Raw genomic sequence first — 15994 nt, forward strand, 5'->3', positions numbered from 1 at the left:
AATAGTAAAGCTTACTACATATTTGTAAGAGTGAGAAATTTGATTTTGAAATATACAGACCTGAATGTGTGTTCCCAAATCATACCAATAAAAACATCCATTTCCCATTTTGTGTTACCTATCTAAATGACTTTTAACAATGATAGATAAAAATTAAAATTTTTGCATTGTTGACACTTTTTAAGTACAGTTCTTATTTTTCAGTTCTTTTCCTAAATAGTTTTACAATATGTATTTGGTCTCATAACTGAAGGTAACAAAAATAATCAATGTTGGACATGATTCAGAGTAGCTCTCTTGTATTTCTCCATGTCTTGCAAGTGAGGCACTGACTTACATTGTTCCTTTGTTTTCAGTGATGATTGTTGTATAAAAGGCCTTGGAAGATACATATAGCATTCTTTGCTGGAGCAAAACACAGAAATGCCTATCCAGGTCTTTAACTTCAGAGTTCTTTTCCTGCAGTTCAACCCACCCGTAGTAATATTGCCTGGAAAATTCCATGAACAGAAGAGCCTGGCCAGCTACAGTCCATGGGGTCACAAAGAGTTGGACACAACTGAGCACACCGAACTCAACTCTGAATGTAATCATCATCCGACCCTTTAGGACTAGGAAAACCAGCTCACAAATGCTGACACTCTGGCTAACTGCTAATGCTGTGAGGAGTAAACTGTCTTTTGTCCCTGACCCAGGAGTTTCATGTCCTCAACTTGCATTATTAAATGTCAGGCAAACTTTCAAGCTTATGAGTAAAATATCAAACTCTTCAGTCCTTGACAATCAGGTGTATTGAAGTGAAGATAAATCTCATAGTTGGACATAATGAAAGTTAGTAACGGGCCTATTATTTTATCGGGTTACAACAGAGATAGCCAACTTTTTCTTAATGGTCCTGTTAATAAGTATTTTAGGGTTTTAGGGCCTTACATTCCCTTTTACAGCTACTCAACTCTGCTGTTATAGCACAAAATCACCATAGCTAGTACACAAATGATAAGCATGGCCATATTCCTATAAAACTTTATTTGTAGATACTAAACTTTGAATTCTCTATAAATTCACATGTAATTAAAATTTTTAAATAGTTTTTCCAACCATTTAAAAAAAATTTAAAACCACAATTAGCTCACAGGTTATATAAAAGCAAATGTCAGACTGAATTTGGTTCATGAAACAACCACTGGAATAGAAAATGATGGCCAAAAAAAAAAAAAAATTAAACATATTAGTTTATTTTTTGTTCTTTCTGTTTTAAGATATTTGGAAGAACTACAGACACATGGAGGATTTAAGATAGGAAATGGTTTTATAAGGAGAGTATAAAAATTGTCTCTTAACACTTCACTTTCCAACTTCAGATTCTAATGATGTTGATTTGTTTGCTTTATTGTCTAGAGTGCTTATATGAACTTTCACTTTCACTTTCAAAAAGGATAATTAGATTAACTTTTCAATTTCCTTTGAACAATAATGATTTTAATAATTTTTGTGGTATTTTGCATATATTCTTTAGGTATCTTTTAATTTAGTCTTCCATGAGACCCTTTAACTGGTAGACATCATACATACATATAATTAGTTTGTAAGGCCTCAAAAGCCTTGTGCCCATAAAGAACAGAATAAGCAAAGACATTTTCCTGCCATGTTATATTATATTAAATTTTATTGTTCTTTCTTGCCATCTTCTGTTTGACCACATCCAATTTACCTTGGACTTCCCAGGTGGCACTAGTGGTAAAAAAAACCAGCCTGCCAATGCAGGAGTGTAAAAGATGTGGGTTCGATCCCTAGGTCAGGGAGATCTCCTGGAGAAGGGCATGGAAACCTTCTCTGTATTCTTACCTGGAGGATCCCATAGACAGAGAAGCCTGGCAGGCTATGGTCCATAGTGTTGTCGAGTCAGACATGACTGCAGCAACTTAGAATGCACGCATGAATTACCTTGGTCAAGAGGGAGATGCCTAGAGTGAACATCGATATTTCAGGAATCAGGGAACTCAAATAGATGGGAATAGGTGAATTTAATTCAGATTACCATTATATTTACCACCCCTTAGAGTAGCCCTCATAGTTAACAAAAGAGTCAGAAATTCAGGACTTGGGTGCAATCTCAAAAGTAACAGAATGATCTCAGTTCATTTCCAAGGAAAACCATTCAACATTACAGTAATCCAAGTCTATGCCCCAACCACTATTGCTGAAGAAGCTGAAGTATAATGGTTCTATGAACACATACACCAAAAAAAAAAAAAAAAAGAAGACTTGTTCTTTTCATCATAGGGGAATGAAATGCAAAAGAAAGAAGTCAAAAGATAGCTGGAATAACAGGAAAGTTTGGTCTAGGAGTATAAAATGAAGCAGGGAAAAGACTAACAGAGTTTTGCCAAGAGAACACATTGGTCATTGAAAATACCCTTTTCCAACAACACAAGAGATGACTCTACACATGGACATCACCAGATAGTCGATACCAAAATCAGGCTGATTGTGTTCTTTGCAGCTGAACATGAAGAAGCTCTATACAGTCAGCAAAACCAAGGCCTGGAGCTGACTGTGGATCAGATCACAAGCTCCTTAATGCAAAATTCACCCTTAAATTGAAGAAAGTAGGGACAACCACTAGGCCATTCAGATATGCCTAAATTAAACTCCTTATGCTTATAAGGTTAAAGTGACAAATAGACTCAAGGGATTAAATCTGACACATTGCTTGAAGAACTATGGATGGAGGTTCAAAACACTGTACAGGAAGAGGTGACCAAAATGATCCCAAAGGAAAAAAAAAATGAAAGAAGGAAAATTGGTTGTTTAAGGAGGTCTTACAAATAGCTGAGAAAAGACGTGAAGGGCAAAGCAGAAAAGGGAAGGATATACCCAACCAAATGCAGAGTTTCAAGGAATAGAAAGGTGAGATAAGAAAGCCTTCTTGGTGAACAATACAATGAAATAGAGGAAAACAATGGAATGGGAAAGACTAGAGATCTCTTCAAGAAAATTAGAGATACCAAGGGAAATTTTCATGCAAAGATAGGCTATAAAGGACAGAAATGGCAAGGACCTAACAGAAGCAAAAGAGATCAAGAAGAGGTGGCAAGGATACACAGAAGAACTGTACAAAACAATCTTAATAACCTATATAGCCACTCTGGTTCGGTCTCACCTAGATCCAGACATCATGGAGTGTGAAGTCAAGTGGGCTGAGGAAACATTACTATGAACAAAGCTAGTGGAGGTGATGGAATTCCAGCTGAGGTATTTAAAATCATAAAAGATAGTACTTTTAAGGTGCTATATTCAATATGTTAGCAAATTTGGAAAACTCAGCAATAGCCACAGGACTGGAAAAGCTCAGTTTTCATTCCAATCCCAAAGGAGGTCAGTGCCAAAGAATGTTCAAACTACTGTATAATTGTGCTCATTTCACATGCTAGCAAGGTAGTGCTAACAATCCTTCAAGCTATGGATTTTAAATACATGTACCGAGAACTTCCAGATGTCCAGGCTGGATTTAGAAAAGGCAGAGGAACCAGAGATCAAATGGCCAACTTCTGTTTGACCATAGAAAAATCAAGAGAATTGCAGAAAAACATCTACTTCTGCTTCATTGACTATGCTATAGCCTTTGACTGTGTGGATCACAACAAATGGTAGAAAATTCTTAAAAAGATAAGAATACCAGACCAGCTTATTTGCCTCCTTAGAAACCTGTATGAAGATCAAGATGCAACAGTTAGCAACATACATGGGAAAATGGACTGGTTCCAAATCAGGAAAGAGGACGTTAAGGCTACATATTGTCACCCTGCTTATTTAACTTATATGCAGAGTACGTCATGAGAAATGCTGGACTGGATGAAGCACAAGCTGGAATCAAGATTTCTGGGAGAAATATCAATAACTTCAGATATGCAGATGACACCACACTTATGACAGAAAGTGAAGGAGAATTAAAGAGCCTTTTGATGAGAGTGAAAAAGATGGCTTAAAACTCAACACTGAAAAAACTAAGATCATGGCATACAGTCCCATCACTTCATGGCAAATAGATGGGGAAACAATGGAAACAGTGACAGACTTTATTTTTCAGGCCTCCAAAATCACTACAGATGGTGACTACAGCCATGAAATTAAAACACGCTTGCTCATTGGAAGAAAAGTTATGACCAACCTAGACAGAATATTAAAAAGCAGAGACATTACTTTGCCAACTAAGGTCCATCTAGTCAAAGATATGGTTTTTCCATTAGTCATGTATGGATGTGACAGTTGGACCATAAGGAAACCTGAGCACCAAAGAATTAATGCTTTTGAACTGTCCTTCTGGAGAAGCCTCTTGAGAGTCCCTTGGACTGCATGGAGATCCAACCAGTCCATCCTAAAGGAAATCAGTCCAAATATTCATTGGAAAGACTGATGCTGAAGCTGAAACTCTTGGCCACCTGATGCAAAGAACTGACTCATTGGAAGACCCTCATGCTGGGAAAGATTAAGGCAAGAGAAGAAGGGGGCAACAGAGATTGAATGGCATCACTGACTCAATGGACATGAGCTTGAGTAAACTCTGGGATTTGGTGACGGACAGGGAGGCCTGGTGTGCTGCAGTCCATGGGGTCATAAAGAGTCAGATGCAACTGAGGGACTGAACTGAACTGATTGTCACCCTGCTTATTTAACTTATATGCAGAGTACCTCATGTGAAATTCTGGGCTGGATGAATCACAGGCTGAAGTCAAGATTGATGAGAGAAATATCAACAACTTCAGATATGCAGATGATACCACTCTAATGGCAGAAAGTGAAGAGGAAATAAAGAACCTCTTGATGAAGGTGAAAAAGGAGAATGTAAAAGTTGGCTTAAAACTCAACATTCAAAAACTCTAGTCAAGGCATCCAATCCCGTCACTTCATGGCATAGATGGGGAAAAAAATGGAAACAGTGGCAGATTTTCTTGTGGGGGGCTCCAAAATCACTGTCGATGGTGACAGCAGCCAGGAAATTAACAGATGCTTGATTTTTGGAAGAAAAGCCCTGACAAACCTTGACACTGTTGTAAAAGCAGAGACAACACTTTGCCAACAAAGGTCCATATAGTTAAAGTTATGGTTTTTCCAGTAGTCACGTAAAGATGTGAGAGTTGGACCATAAAGAAGACTGGGCATTGAAGAATTGATGCCTTCAAACTGTGGTGGTGGAGAAGATGCCTGAGAGTGCCTTGGACTACAAGGAGACCAATCAATCCTAACAGAAATCAACCCTGAATATTCACTGGAAGAACTGATGCTGAAGTTCTAATACTTTGGCCACCTGATACAAAGAGCCGACTCATTGGAAAAGACCCTGATGCTGGGAAAGATTGAAGGCAGAAGGAGAAGGGGACGACAGGATGAGATGGTTGGATGGCATCACCGACTCAATGGACATGAGTCTGAGCAAACTCCAGGACATAGTGAAGAAGAGGGAAGCCTGGTGTGCTGCAGTCCATTGGGGTCACAAATAGTAGGACACGACTTGGTGACTGAACAACAAAATGATTCACTCAAAGTCAAACATTATTTAAACCATTTTGATAACTTAAAGGAAGCATCTAGAACAGTGCCTGGCAGTTAGTACAGGTCCAATATATAATATCTTGTCCGCTATTAACAAATGTTGGCTTTATTATTAATATTACCTTGAAGTTTTACTTCAGCTTACCTGAACTGAGTCATGTAAGATTTTCCACATCTTTCATTTATTTCCAAACAAGAAAGCAAAATATGCACTCATTTGCATAATGCTTATGTCTGAATTTGGATTCATACCTATATAAAGTTTGCTTTGGTGAAATGTATGTCTCTGTTTCTTCTCAAGGAAGGAATTTAGAAACAATCAGCAAACATTTGAAATAGTGAATGAGTGAGTGAAACTGTCATAATCAACTTGACCTTAAACTCACTGACTTACCCAGAACATACAGTTCAGAAGGCAGATTTCATAAAGATTCTTAAACTAGATTAGCTGTGTTTTACTTTTCTGTTTAAATTATCCATTTTTTTCACCATGAATACAGATTAATGAGTGACCCAGCAGAACAAGACCCCACAGTTTGACCCTAATCAGCACCAAATAATATCCCCGAGTAAATATATTGCCTGATTTGCTGCATAATAGCCTTTGAGCAACACCCAAGTCACAAGTCAACAGGTGGCTTTGTGTTTCTCACACACACATTCCTATACCGAGATAGTATTTTCAGGCAAGACTTAAAATTTTCTGTAGGCTTGAAGTAAACCTATTCTTTATAAATCAATATTAGACTAATAATATTAGCTTTTTGCCAAGAGAAGAGTGATAACCCTATTGCAGCTTGGTTGACGACAAACACTTTGGTAATTTCTTAGAAAAAGAATTTCCTGTTGATCATTAAAAGCCAAATTTTGTGTTACTTCCCCACCTGGATTAAATAAATACTATTAGTTTTTCAACTGTGTACAATAAATATGGATTTCAAGACTTATTTGTCTGTATTTCTTAAAATATTTATGAACATTGAACAGATGAATTTGTTTTAAACCTATTTTTTTCATTTGAACACTTTTCCCGATGGTTTTTAATATGGATACTGTTCATCCCATATTGAATAAAGCAACTTTTACTTTATATAATATCTTGACCCAAATCATATTGTCTCCATAAATATTTTACAGTCTGTGGGCAACAAAATCATGATTACCACAGTCACGTCTGCACTGGCAGGTAATACACCATAAAACATGGGTTGTTTTCTCTCCTCTAGTTTTTGAGAGAGGGAATTGGTGTCTGCATTTGCCCAAGTGGGTTTTTTTTCTTTTCTCTTTTTTAACACTAACTAGCTCCTTTGGGGTAAGATGTTAGAAACATGGGTCTGTGCCAAGTTACTTTCTGTATAAAATTCATAAAAGAACAAGAAAACATGGCTCATTTTACTTCTTTCCAGCTGGTTTTCTCTGAAAGAAGAAAGTTTGAGGCTTTCATTATCCTGAATAATAGAATGAAACTACTCCATGACTGACTGGGAAGAAGCTATAGTGCTATTGAAAAGAGCAAAGTAAAATAAAGTGGAGATATTTCTTTCTTTTAAGAGCTGGCAATCTTCTCTCCTTTTAGTGACTGATTTGTCACATACTTTGAAATTAGAGTATTTCATATAAACATCGATACTTTGAAAATGTGCTTAAAGAGATTCAGGAAAGATAATATGGTTTATAAGTTCCTTAGGTCACCTTTTGCTCTTATAGTACAAAAAGCACTGATACACTTGATCTCTCAGTGAAATGCAACCATCTTGATAATTGAACAAGGTGGGTTTTTGCATTAGTGCTTCTCTCCCCACAACCCCAGAAATGGTACAATCATTTTATTCTTGTTTAATTCTTACCTACTAAGGTAAGCTAAATAAAATTTGTATATTCAGTAAAAGATTTCTTTAAATATCTAGGAACCAGGCAGTCATTTCACAGAGAAACCCCTTTAGCATTTGTTTCTATTAATTAATTATCAGTCTAGCCAGAAACTACCCTGTCTAAATAGTTTTTAAAATAATAGAGAAGTAACAGAATGAATACACATTTTTGTGTTTATGCTTTTTCTGTTGGCTCACGATAAAATAGCTATGTAACTTTTGTGTGAAGTAATAATAAAGTATGCTTCTGTGAATTTATGTAAGTATTCAGAGGAAGCTTGACTTGGCAATCAAATGATATTTAATACATGATATGATATAGTTCTTGGAAAGGCAAATGCAATCATCTCCATAGCACCTTATAATCACAACTGGATTGGTATAGTGACTATTGCTTGTGGACCTTCATGTCTTTCCTCCCAGCTTCTTCCTTCCAATAATAGACACTGCTTTGCTTGGGCAAGGGTTGGAAATACAAGCAAGGCAAAGCCTGGCTACAGTGAAAGCTGCGAGGGACAGGCACCAGTATTCAACCAGCGTAACTGGGGGATTTTTCACATTGGTGCTTACGGAGAAAAAGTCTTTTTCTTTTGTATGTTTAAGACACTGTAAAGATGCAAATTTGGAGCTCCCAATCACTGAATCTCCTACAGTGGTTTCAGCAGTCCAGGAAATTGAAGTTGGCACGTAAAACAGATCAGAGATGAAGCAAAGGGAACTCTGATGGTGTTTAAATCTTGACTTCCATTTGTCCCCAAAGCAACTCTATTCCTCATTTTCACATAATCTGGTCATGTAAGGCAACAAATCCCTCATTTTAGCTGAAATATTTTTACTTGGGTTTCTTTCTTTCTCAGCAAAAATAGTCCTGACCAAGGAATGTATGAATACAATTAGCTTCTGTTAGATGTCAGTTTAGAAAGATTGAAGGTACACCTGGCCCAAATCTCTCTTCCATCAGTTTTTCAAGATCCTAGGAAAACCTTGAGATTCTAGTTCAAGCGTATATGTCCCCTACAATAAACAAGCATTAAGAAATTGTTTCTGATCTCTGGTTTGCAGATGTCAGAATAAATACAATATTATCTTCTTCTTCTCTTGAAAATCCTCTAAAGTACTAGAAGAATTTTTTACATTTATATATGCTAAGAAACTTTATTTTTATAAGATTAAATGTCTCTAGTAGTAAGACTAGAAACACAAACTCTATCTTAAACAAAATTGAGTGTTGTCTATTCCACCCAAATATAATTTTTTAAATGACAAAAGTAAAGATCACACAGAGGTACAGAATGTCACTTGTAACTACTGATCTCAAATAAAGAAGACTCAGTTCTTCAAAATACGTCAAAGTGCCCAGAAGATACAAATAAGGAAGGAAACATACTGATTCTGATAATGATATTGATTGCATGGATTACAGTTGGTAACTTGTGTAGGACCTCACTAACACGAAAAGAAGCAGGGAACGCTGGGCAGAATGAGGAAACATATAGTCAGGCTATTTTTGCAGGAAGCAGTCTACATATGAGACACCATAGGGGAAAGTGAGTCTAAATTTCAAGCAGCCCTAGAGCTGCATATTCTCATTGCCTGAGAATAAATAAAGATTAAGACAATCCCCTACCCCAATACACACACACAAGAATCTTGAGAGTGAGCCAAGAACACTAACCCAGAACACTGAATTAGTCTCTCCTCTCCATGAAGCTCCTTCTGAACAAAATATTCAGGTAGAATTCTTATAATTTAAAAATGACTAATTATTCAAGATTATCACAATAGTATCTATATACAAATATTACAGATAAAAGGATAAACAAATGGCAGGCAAAAATAGTCAACACTATACATATATATGCATGCATGTGTGTACATATATACGTACAAACGCATGCATATATAAAAAGTGCGATTAATACCTTGCCATAAACTAACGAAAGGTGAAATAAAGCAATATTTGATGGATATATAAACTGAAGGCAGCAACAGCTAGGATAAGAAAAGGAAGAGAAACTTAGAGGTCACAGTCACATTATAGTCAACACAAAACAAACGCTGCAGATTATACAGCTAGACATACAGAAGATAGGAGTGAGAAAAATGAGCAAAAGTAAATGAAAATGAACCTAGATATTAAATATTTTTTAGAAAGATAATAATAGATACAAGGTATGATAAAGGAGATTCAATATATGCATAACTGGTATTTCTGAAATGTGAAATCTCAGTAAATAGGAAAAAAAATGTCAAAGGTTCTATAAAAGAAAATTTTCCAGGAAAAAATGTTTTCAAATAGACAAAAAGCTCACTATGCTCCAAATAGCTGTGAAAAGAAGAGAAGCAAAAAGCAAAGGAGAAAAGGAAAAATATAAGCATCTGAAACCAGAGTTCCAAAGAATAGCGAGAAGAGATAAGAAAGCCTTCTTCAGCGATCAATGCAAAGAAATAGAGGAAAACAACAGAATGGGAAAGACTAGAGATCTCTTCAAGAAAATCAGAGATACCAAAGGAACATTTCATGCAAAGATGGCTTAATAAAGGACAAAAATGGTATGGACCTAACAGAAGCAGAAGATATTAAGAAGAGGTGGCAAGAATACACAGAAGAACTGTACAAAAAAGATCTTCACAACCAATATAATCACGATGGTGTGATCACTGACCTAGAGCCAGACATCCTGGAGTGTGAAGTCAAGTGGGCCTTAGAAAGCATCACTATGAACAAAGCTAGTGGAGGTGATAGAATTCCAGTTGAGCTATTCCAAATCCTGAAAGATGATGCTGTGAAAGTGCTGCACTCAATATGGCAGCCAACTTGGAAAACTCAGCAGTGGCCACAGGACTGGAAAAGGTCAGTTTTCATTCCAATCCCAAAGAAAGGCAATGCCAAAGAATGCTCAAACTACCGCACAATTGCACTCATCTCACACGCTAGTCAAGTAATGCTCAAAATTCTCCAAGCCAGGCTTCAGCAATACATGAACCGTGAACTTCCTGAAGTTCAAGCTGGTTTTAGAAAAGAAAGAGGAACCAGAGATCAAATTGCCAACATCCGCTGGATCATGGAAAAAGCAAGAGAGTTCCAGAAAAACATCTATTTCTACTTTATTGACTATGTCAACGCCTTTGACTGTGTGGATCACAATAAACTCTGGAAAATTCTGAAAGAGATGGGAATACCAGACCACCTGATCTGCCTCTTGAGAAATTTGTATGCAGATCAGGATGCAACAGTTAGAACTGGACATGGAACAACAGACTGTTTCCAAAAGGAGTACGTCAAGGCTGTATATTTTCACCCTGCTTTTTTAACTTCTATGCAGAGTACATTATGAGAAACGCTGGACTGGAAGAAACACAAGCTGGAATCAAGATTGCCAGGAGAAATATCAATCACCTCAGAAATGCAGATGACACCACCCTTATGGCAGAAAGTGAAGAGGAACTAAAAAGCCTCTTGATGAAAGTGAAAGAGGAGAGTGAAAAAGTTGGCTTAAAGCTCAATATTCAGAAAACGAAGATCATGGCATCCGGTCCCATCACTTCATGGGAATAGATGGGGAAACAGTGGAAACAGTGTCAGACTTTATTTTTCTGGGCTCCAAAATAACTGCAGATGGTGACTGCAGCCATGAAATTAAAAGACGCTTACTCCTTGGAAGGAAAGTTATGACCAACCTAGATAGTATATTCAAAAGCAGAGACATTACTTTGCCAACAAAGGTTCATCTAGTCAAGGCTATGGTTTTTCCTGTGGTCATGTATGGATGTGAGAGTTGGACTGTGAAGAAGGCTGAGCACCAAAGAATTGATGCTTTTGAACTGTGGTGTTGGAGAAGACTCTTGAGAGTCCCTTGAACTGCAAGGAGATCCAACCAGTCCATTCTGAAGGATATCAGCCCTGGGATTTCTTTGGCAGGAATGATGCTAAAGCTGAAACTCCAGTACTTTGGCCACCTCATGCAAAGAGTTGACTCATTGGAAAATACTCTGATGCTGGGAGGGATTGGTGGCAAGAGGAGAAGGGGATGACAGAGGATGAGATGGCTGGATGGCATCACTGACTCGATGGACGTGAGTCTCAGTGAACTCCGGGAGTTGGTGATGGACAGGGAGGCCTGGCGTGCTGTGATTCATGGGGTCGCAAAGAGTTGGACACAACTGAGTGACTGGTCTGATCTGATCTGATGCTCCAGATGGGAAAAATAATGATACAAATGGTCATATCCTAGTAAAGAAGCTAAAATTAAAATATAAAGAAAGATTCCCTTAAGCTATAAAAGTGCTGCACTCATTATGCCGACTATTTGGAAAACTCAGCAGTGGCCACAGACTGGAAAAGGTCAGTTTTCATTCCAATCCCAAAGAAAAGCAATGCAAAAGAATGGCCGAACTACCACACAATTGCACTCATTTCACATGCCAGCAAGATTATGCTCAAAATCTTACAAGCTAAGCTTCAGCAGTATGTGAACTGAGAACTTCTAGATGTACAAGCTGGATTTAGGAAACACAGATGAACCAGAGATTAAAAAGCCAACGTACGCTGGATCATAGAAAATGCAAAGGAATTAAAAAAGAAAATCTAATTTTGCTTCATTGACTTTGCTAAACCTTTGACTGCGTGGATCACAACAAACAATTAAATACTCTTAAATGGATGGGAATACCAGACCACATTACCTGCCTCCTGAGAAACCTGTATGTAGGACAAGAAGGAACAGTTAGAACTTGACATGGAACAATGGACTGGTTCCAAATAGGGAAAGGAGTACTTGAAGGCTGTATATTGTCACCCTGCTTATTTAACTTATATTCAGAGATCAGTTCAGTTCAGTCGCTCAGTCGTGTCCGACTCTTTGTGACCCCATGAATCACAGCACGCCAGGCCTCCCTCTCCATCACCAACTCCCGGAGTTCACTCAGACTCACGTCCATCGAGTCAGTGATGCCATCCAGCCATCTCATCCTCTGTCGTCCCCTTCTCCTCCTGCCCCCAATCCCTCCCAGCATCAGAGTTTTTTCCAATGAGTCAACTCTTCGCATGAGGTGGCCAACGTACTGGAGTTTCAGCTTTAGCATCATTCCTTCCAAAGAACACCCAGAGCTGATCTCCTTTATAATGGTTGGATCTCCTTGCAGTTCAAGGGACTCTCAAGAGTCTTCTCCAACACCACAGTTCAAAAGCATCAATTCTTCGGCACTCAGCCTTCTTCACAGTCCAACTCTCACATCCATACATGACCACAGGAAAAACCATAGCCTTGACTAGAGGGACCTTTGTTGGCAAAGTAATGTCTCTGCTGTTCAATATGTTATCTAGGTTGGTAATAACTTTCCCTCCAAGGAGTGTCTTTTAATTTCATGGCTGCAGTCACCATCCACAGTGATTCTGGAGCCCAAAAAGATAAAGTCTGATACTGTTTCCACTGTTTCCCCATCTATTTCCCATGAAGTGATGGGACCAGATGCCATGATTTTCTTTTTCTGAATGTTGAGCTTTAAGCCCACTTTTTCACTGTCCTCTTTCACTTTCATCAAGAGGCTTTTTAGTTCCTCTTCACTTTCTGCCATAAGGGTGGTGTCATCTGCATATCTGAGGTGATTGATATTTCTCCCGGCAATCTTGATTCCAGCTTGTGTTTCTTCCAGTCCAGCGTTTCTCATGATGTACTCTGCATAGAAGTTAAAAAAGCAGGGTGGAAATATACAGCCTTGACGTACTCCTTTTCCTATTTGGAACCAGTCTGTTGTTCCAGGTCCACTTCTAACTGTTGCTTCCTGACCTGTATACAGGTTTCTCAAGAGGCAGATCAGGTGGTCTGGTATTCCCATCTCTTTCAGAATTCACCACAGTTTATTGTGACCCACACAGTCAAAGGCTTTGACATAGTCAATAAAGTAGAAATAGATGTTTTTCTGTAACTCTCTTGCTTTTTCCGTGATCCAGCAGATATTGGCAATTTGATCTCTGGTTCCTCTTTCTTTTCTAAAACCAGCTTGAACTTCCGGAAGTTCACGATTCACGTGCTGCTGAAGCCTGGCTTGAAGAATTTTGAGCATTACTTGACTAGCGTGTGAGATGAGTGCAATTGTGCTGTAGTTTGAGCATTCTTTGGCATTACCTTTCTTTGGGATTGGAATGAAAACTGACCTTTTCCAGGCCTGTGGCCACTGCTGAGTTTTCCAAGTTGGCTGCCATATTGAGTGCAGCACTTTCACAGCATCATCTTCCAGGATTTGAAATAGCTCCACTGGAATTCCATCACCTCCACTAGCTTTGTTCATAGTGATGCTTTCTAAGGCCCACTTGACTTCACACTCCAGGATGTCTGGCTCTAGGTCAGTGATTACACCATCGTGATTATATTGGTCATGAAGATCTTTTTTGTACAGTTCTTCTGTGTATTCTTGCCACCTCTTCTTAATATCTTCTGCCTCTGTTAGGTCCATACCATTTCTGTCCTTTATCAAGCCCTTCTTTGCATGAAATGTTCCCTTGGTATCTCTAATTTTCTTGAAGAGATCTCTAGTCTTTCCCATTCTGTTGTTTTCCTCTATTTCTTTGCATTGATCGCTGAAGAAGGCTTTCTTATCTCTTCTCGCTATTCTTTGGAACTCTGGATTCAGATGCTTATATCTTTCCTTTTCTCCTTTGCTTTTCCCTTTTCTTCTTTTCACAGCTATTTGTAAGGCCTCCCCAGACAGCCATTTTGCTTTTTTGCATTTCTTTTCCATGGGGATGGTCTTGATTCCTGTCTCCTGGACAATGTCACGAACCTCATTCCAGAGTTCATCAGGCACTCTATCTATCAGATCTAGGCCCTTAAATCTATTTCTCACTTCCATTGTATAATCATAAGGGATTTGATTTAGGTCATACCTGAATGGTCTAGTGGTTTTCCCTACTTTCTTCAGCTTAAGTCTGAAAAAGCATGGGTGGCTGTGACGGCACACAAGCGTGGCTAAGAGGAGCTACCGCGCATCTGAGGTCAGGGGCAGTGGCCAAGAGTGCCAGGCTGCGACAGTGCAGGAGCGGCCAGGAGGAACTACCCTCCTCCCGAGGCCAGGGGCGGTGGCCTGGAGGAGTTAGCCCAGGTCCAAGTTCAGGAGGGGCCACGGTGAGGAGTTACCCCTTATCCAAGGTAAGGAGCAGCAGCTGCGCTTTGCTGGGGCAGCCGTGAAGAGATACCCCATGTCCAAGGTTAGAGAAACCCAACTAAGACGGTAGGTGTTGCAAGAGGGCATCAGAGGGCAGACACACTGAAACCATACTCACAGAAAACTAGTCAATCTAATCACACTAGGACCACAGCCTTGTCTAACTCAATGAAACTAAGCCATGCCCTGTGGGGCCACCCAAGACGGGCGGGTCATGGTGGAGAGGTCTGACAGAATGTGGTCCACTGGAGAAGAGAATGGCAAACCACTTCAGTATTCTTGCCTTGAGAACCCCATGAACAGTATGAAAAGGCAAAATGATAGGATACTGAAAGAGGAACTCCCCAGGTCGGTAGGTGCCTAATATGCTACTGGAGACCAGTGGAGAAATAACTCCACAAAGAATGAAGGGATGGAGGCAAAGCAAAAACAGTACCCAGCTGTGGATGTGACTGGTGATAGAAGCAAGGTCCAATGCTGTAAAGAGCAATATTGCATAGGAACCTGGAATGTTAAGTCCATGAATCAAGGCAAATTGGAAGTGGTCAAACAGGAGATGGCAAAAGTGAATGTCGACATTCTAGGAATCAGGGAACTAAAATGGACTGCAACGGGTGAATTTAACTCAGATGACCATTGTATCTACTACTGCGGGCAGGAATCCCTCAGAAGAAATGGAATAGGCATCATGGTCTACAAAAGAGTCTGTAATGCAGTACTTAAATGCAATCTCAAAAACGACAGAATGATCTCTGTTCGTTTCCAAGGCAAACCATTCAATATCACGGTAATCCAAGTCTATACCCCAACCAGTAATGCTGAAGAAGCTGAAGTTGAACGATTCTATGAAGACCTACAAGACCTTTTAGAACTAACACCCAAAGAAGATGTCCTTTTCATTATAGGGGACTGGAATGCAAAAGTAGGAAATCAAGAAACACCTGGAGTAACAGGCAAATTTGGCCTTGGAATACGGAATGAAGTAGGGCAAAGACTAATAGAGTTTTGCAAAGAGAACACACTGGTCATAGAAAACACCCTTTTCCAACAACACAAGAGAAGACTCTACACATGGACATCACCAGATGGTCAACACTGAAATCAGATTGATTATATTCTTTGCAGCCAAAGATGGAGAAGCTCTATACAGTCAGCAAAAACAAGACCGGGAGCTGACTGTGGCTCAGATCATGAGCTCCTTATTACCAAATTGAGACTTAAATTGAAGAAAGTAGGGAAAACCACTAGACCATTCAGGTATGACCTAAATCAAATCCCTTATGATTATATTCAGAGTACATCATGTGAAATGCTGGGCTGTATAAAGCACAAGGTAGAATCAAGATTACTAGGAGAAATATCAGTTCAATAACCTGAGATATGTAGATGACACCACCCTAATGGCA

This window comes from Bos javanicus, chromosome 14 (assembly GCF_032452875.1).
Source record: "Bos javanicus breed banteng chromosome 14, ARS-OSU_banteng_1.0, whole genome shotgun sequence".
Classification (NCBI taxonomy): domain Eukaryota; kingdom Metazoa; phylum Chordata; class Mammalia; order Artiodactyla; family Bovidae; genus Bos; species Bos javanicus.